The 6,000-nt window shown below is 56.9% G+C and overlaps 1 protein-coding gene across 1 annotated transcript in view; it reads right to left on the reverse strand.

The window, feature by feature from the left end:
- The window catches only part of LOC128704154 (protein tincar), a 127,122-nt gene extending 121,852 nt beyond the window's left edge, over positions 1–5,270 (reverse strand). The window contains exon 1 of the mRNA XM_070099170.1: positions 5,106–5,270. The gene's annotated coding sequence lies outside the window, so the exon portion shown is untranslated. The remainder of the gene's footprint in view (positions 1–5,105) is intronic.
- Between the last annotated feature and the right edge of the window lie 730 nt (positions 5,271–6,000).

Below are 6,000 nucleotides of genomic sequence, written 5' to 3' on the forward strand. Positions count from 1 at the left end.
TGACAGCCACTGGGCACGGTAGACGTTACTGAACACAAGACTGACAGCCACTGGGCACGGTAGACGTTACTGAACACAAGACTGACAGCCACTGGGCACGGTAGACGTTACTGAACACAAGACTGACAGCCACTGGGCACGGTAGACGTTACTGGACACAAGACTGACAGCCACTGGGCACGGTAGACGTTACTGGACACAAGACTGACAGCCACTGGGCACGGTAGACGTTACTGAACACAAGACTGACAGTCACTGGGCACGATAGACGTTACTGAACACAAGACTGACAGCCACTGGGCACGGTAGACGTTACTGAACACAAGACTGACAGCCACTCGGCACGGTAGACGTTACTGAACACAAGACTGACAGCCACTGGGCACGGTAGACGTTACTGAACACAAGACTGATAGCCACTGGGCACGGTAGACGTTACTGGACACAAGACTGACAGCCACTGGGCACGGTAGACGTTACTGAACACAAGACTGACAGTCACTGGGCACGATAGACGTTACTGAACACAAGACTGACAGCCACTGGGCACGGTAGACGTTACTGAACACAAGACTGACAGCCACTGGGCACGGTAGACGTTACTGAACACAAGACTGACAGCCACTGGGCACGGTAGACGTTACTGAACACAAGACTGATAGCCACTGGGCACGGTAGACGTTACTGGACACAAGACTGACAGCCACTGGGCACGGTAGACGTTACTGAACACAAGACTGACAGTCACTGGGCACGATAGACGTTACTGAACACAAGACTGACAGCCACTGGGCACGGTAGACGTTACTGAATACAAGACTGATAGCCACTGGGCACGGTAGACGTTACTGGACACAAGACTGACAGCCACTGGGCACGGTAGACGTTACTGAACACAAGACTGACAGTCACTGGGCACGATAGACGTTACTGAACACAAGACTGACAGCCACTGGGCACGGTAGACGTTACTGGACACAAGACTGACAGCCACTGAACACGGCAGACATAAATACGTCAGATTTTCACTGTTGAAGATGCCTACATCAGTCACCCATCTGACTGCCTTCGCGACAGTGAAATACGTAATATTTGCGGTCCCGTGAAAATTAACCGATGCCGACAGTGACACAGACCTAATTAAGACGACTTAGGTGCCCTCAGCATCAACTATCCGCTGTGTACCGTGGCCTGGTACGCAACGCTCTGGCCTCGCACACTGAGTGTCGGTGGCTCAATCTCCGGCACGGATGGAAACACTGGGCGTGTTTCCTTACACCTACTGTTCTCGTTTACCTAGCAAGTAAGCAGGTACCTAGGTACTAGTTGACTGGTGTGGGTGGCATCCTGGGGGACAAGATTGAAGGATCACAATGGAAGTAAGACAGACAATCCTCTATGACACACTGACATTCCTGGGTTATCCTGGGTGGCTAACCCTCCCCTGGGTTATCCTGGGTGGCTAACCCTCCCCTGGGTTATCCCGAGTGGCTAACCCTCCCCTGGGTTATCCCGAGTGGCTAACCCTCCCCTGGGTTATCCCGAGTGGCTAACTCTCCCCTGGGTTATCCTGGGTGGCTAACCCTCCCCTGGGTTATCCCGAGTGGCTAACCCTCCCCTGGGTTATCCCGAGTGGCTAACTCTCCCCTGGGTTATCCTGGGTGGCTAACCCTCCCCTGGGTTATCCTGGGTGGCTAACCCTCCTCTGGGTTATCCTGGGTGCCTAACCCTCCCCTGGGTTATCCCGAGTGGCTAACCCTCCCCTGGGTTATCCTGGGTGGCTAACACTCCCCTGGGTTATCCGGAGTTGCTAAACCTCCCCTGGGTTATCCCGAGTGGCTAACCCTCCCCTGGGTTATCCTGGGTGGCTAACCCTCCCCTGGGTTATCCCGAGTGGCTAACCCTCCCCTGGGTCATCCCGGGTGGCTAACCCTCCCCTGGGTCATCCCGGGTGGCTAACCCTCCCCTGGGTCATCCCGGGTGGCTAACCCTCCCCTGGGCCAGCCCGGGTGGCTAACCGTCCCCTGGGTTATCCTGGGTGGCTAACCCTCCCCTGGGTCATCCCGGGTGGCCAACCCTCCCCTGGGTTATCCTGGGTGGCTAACCCTCCCCTGGATTATCCCGGGTGGCTAACCCTCCCCTGGGTTATCCTGGGTGGCTAACCCTCCCCTGGGTTATCCTGGGTGGCTAACCCTCCCCTGGGTCATCCCGGGTGGCTAGTCCTCCCCTGGGTCATCCCGAGTGGCTAACCCTCCCTTGGGTTATCCCGGGTGGCTAACCCTCCCCTGGGTTATCCCGGGTGGCTAACCCTCCCCTGGGTCATCCCGGGTGGCTAACCCTCCCCTGGGTCATCCTGGGTGGCTAACCCTCCTCTGGGTCATCCCGGGTGGCTAACCCTCCCCTGGGTCATCCCGTGTGGCTAACCCTCCCCTGGGTCATCCCGGGTGGCTAACCCTCCCCTGGGTTATCCCGGGTGGCTAACCCTCCCCTGGGTTATCCCGGGTGGCTAACCCTCCCCTGGGTTATCCTGGGTGACTAACCCTCCCCTGGGTTATCCCGGGTGGCTAACCCTCCCCTGGGTTATCCTGGGTGGCTAACCCTCCCCTGGGTTATCCCGGGTGGCTAACCCTCCCCTGGGTTACCCCGGGTGGCTAACCCTCCCCTGGGTTATCCCGGGTGGCTAACCCTCCCCTGGGTTATCCCGGGTGGCTAACTCTCCCCTGGGTTACCCCGGGTGGCTAACCCTCCCCTGGGTTATCCCGGGTGGCTAACCCTCCCCTGGGTCATCCCGGGTGGCTAACCCTCCCCTGGGTTATCCCGGGTGGCTAACCCTCCCCTGGGTTATCCCGGGTGGCTAACCCTCCCCTGGGTTACCCCGGGTGGCTAACCCTCCCCTGGGTTATCCCGGGTGGCTAACCCTCCCCTGGGTCATCCCGGGTGGCTAACCCTCCCCTGGGTTATCCCGGGTGGCTAACCCTCCCCTGGGTTATCCCGGGTGGCTAACCCTCCCCTGGGTTACCCCGGGTGGCTAACCCTCCCCTGGGTTATCCCGGGTGGCTAACCCTCCCCTGGGTTACCCCGGGTGGCTAACCCTCCCCTGGGTTATCCCGGGTGGCTAACCCTCCCCTGGGTCATCCCGGGTGGCTAACCCTCCCCTGGGTTATCCCGGGTGGCTAACCCTCCCCTGGGTTATCCCGGGTGGCTAACCCTCCCCTGGGTTACCCCGGGTGGCTAACCCTCCCCTGGGTTATCCCGGGTGGCTAACCCTCCCCTGGGTTATCCCGGGTGGCTAACCCTCCCCTGGGTTATCCCGGGTGGCTAACTCTCCCCTGGGTTACCCCGGGTGGCTAACCCTCCCCTGGGTTATCCCGGGTGGCTAACCCTCCCCTGGGTTACCCCGGGTGGCTAACCCTCCCCTGGGTTATCCCGGGTGGCTAACCCTCCCCTGGGTTATCCCGGGTGGCTAACCCTCCCCTGGGTTATCCCGGGTGGCTAACTCTCCCCTGGGTTACCCCGGGTGGCTAACCCTCCCCTGGGTTATCCCGGGTGGCTAACCCTCCCCTGGGTTACCCCGGGTGGCTAACCCTCCCCTGGGTTATCGCGGGTGGCTAACCCTCCCCTGGGTTATCCCGGGTGGCTAACCCTCCCCTGGGTTATCCCGGGTGGCTAACCCTCCCCTGGGTTACCCCGGGTGGCTAACCCTCCCCTGGGTTATCCCGGGTGGCTAACCCTCCCCTGGGTTACCCCGGGTGGCTAACCCTCCCCTGGGTTATCCCGGGTGGCTAACCCTCCCCTGGGTTACCCCGGGTGGCTAACCCTCCCCTGGGTTATCCCGGGTGGCTAACCCTCCCCTGGGTTATCCCGGGTGGCTAACCCTCCCCTGGGTTATCCCGGGTGGCTAACCCTCCCCTGGGTTACCCCGGGTGGCTAACCCTCCCCTGGGTTATCCCGGGTGGCTAACCCTCCCCTGGGTTATCCCGGGTGGCTAACCCTCCCCTGGGTTATCCCGGGTGGCTAACCCTCCCCTGGGTTAAAAATCCTATTAAAATCTTATCTAAAAACACAGGCAACGTCAACACAGATTTCCACTAGCAACACTTGTGGTCAACACACAAACACTTAAGGTAATTAACATCACTTAAACTAGGAGATGAAAGAAATTCTAGGTTCCTTGCTAGGCTTTTTGCAAGGCTCCTTGCTAGGTTCCTTGCTAGGTTCCTTGCTAGCTTCCTTGCTAGGCTTCTTGCAAGGCTTCTTGCTAGGCTTCTTGCAAGGCTTCTTGCAAGGCTCCTTGCTAGCTTCCTTGCTAGGTTCCTTGCTAAGTTCCTTGCTAGGCTTCTTGCTAGGTTCCTTGCAAGGTTCCTTGCTAGGTTCCTTGCTAGGTTCCTTGCTAGGTTCCTTACTAGGTTCCTTGCTAGGTTCCTTGCTAGGTTCCTTGCTAGGCTCCTTGCTAGGTTCATTGCTAGGTTCCTTGCTAGGCTCCTCACTAGGTTCCTTGCTAGGTTCCTTGCTAGGTTCCTTGCTAGGTTCCTTGCTAGGTTCCTTGCTAGGCTCCTTGCTAGGTTCCTTGCTAGGCGCCTTGCTAGGCTCCTTGCTAGGTTCCTTGCTAGGTTCTTTGCTAGGTTCCTTGCTAGGTTCCTTGCTAGGTTCCTTGCAAGGCTCCTTGCTAGGTTCCTTGCTAGGTTCCTTGCTAGGCTCCTTGCTAGGTTCCTTGCTAGGCTCCTTGCTAGGCTCCTTGCTAGGTTCCTTGCAAGGCCCCTTGCTAGGTTCCTTGCTAGGCTCCTTGCTAAGCTCCTTGCTAGGTTCCTTGCTAGGCTCCTTGCGGGGGTCAACGCCCCCACGGCCCGGCCTGTGACCAGGCCTCGTGGTGAATCAGGAACTGATCAACCAGGCTGTTACTGCAAGCAAACACGAGGTAATGAGTCAAAGGAGAGAGTAGATCAAACTCCCATTATCAAGAGCCCTTCGCTCTCATCAAGGCACCCTTCATAAACGTTCATTTTCCTTAATATTGAGAAATACAAGAGTGAACGTGTTGTGACACGCCCATAACACGTCCACACAAGTAACACTGATTTATATATAAGGGAAAAAGGACCACTCACCTATGTGACTAAGAGAGACTAGATAAATCCAGGTGTTGCTGATGTGCGGGGATTACGACATGTCTACGGTTCGATTTGTTTTTTGAAATCACCGGGAAAGATGCAAATAGAGAAGCATTCAGTGTTGGGTGGGAAGAGAGAGAGCGAGCAACACCTTCCCTCAATGACGGTCAACTTACTACTGACCCGGGGCGGCCATGCGCGCGCTGCCGGCACTACACGACGAACATCTCTACACAACAACACTCGCCACGTTCCAGACGCAAGATTCAAACCAGAATACATCTCCATGTGCCTCTCTCGGATTCCGAGAGAGGCTGCGGAAGGTGACACACCCACACTGTGCTACTCTCAGAAATATTTCCCCTCATTCCTTCAGTTGTTGCTCCTGAACTTTGGATAGCTCCTGATGACGCACTGAGAAATGTGAGAGTACCTGAGCAAAAGATTTCTAACCCCCATACGCCAGTAAGCCAGGACAACGCCAGTAAGCCAGGACAACACCAGTAAGCCAGGACAACACCAGTAAACCAGGACAACACCAGTAAGCCAGGACAACACCAGTAAGCCAGGAGAACACCAATAAGCCAGGACAACACCAGTAAGCCAGGACAACACCAGTAAGCCTGGGTAATGCCAGTAAGCCAGGGTAATGCCAGTAAGCCAGGGTAATGCCAGTAAGCCAGGACAATGCCAGTAAGCCAGGCAGTGTGGCTTTATGCGTCTCCCCAGGATGCCACCCACAACACTCTACTATACCCAGGATACTACTGACAGCTAGGTGATGAGTGTGAGATGTTACCACCTGACCTGAGATATGAGGCCATGACCTGACCTGAGATATGAGGTCATGACCTGACCTCGGAGATGTGAGGTCATGACCTGACCTCGGAGA

The sequence above is a fragment of the Cherax quadricarinatus genome, chromosome 66 (genome assembly GCF_038502225.1).
Source record: "Cherax quadricarinatus isolate ZL_2023a chromosome 66, ASM3850222v1, whole genome shotgun sequence".
In the NCBI taxonomy this organism is placed as follows: Eukaryota; Metazoa; Arthropoda; class Malacostraca; order Decapoda; family Parastacidae; genus Cherax; species Cherax quadricarinatus.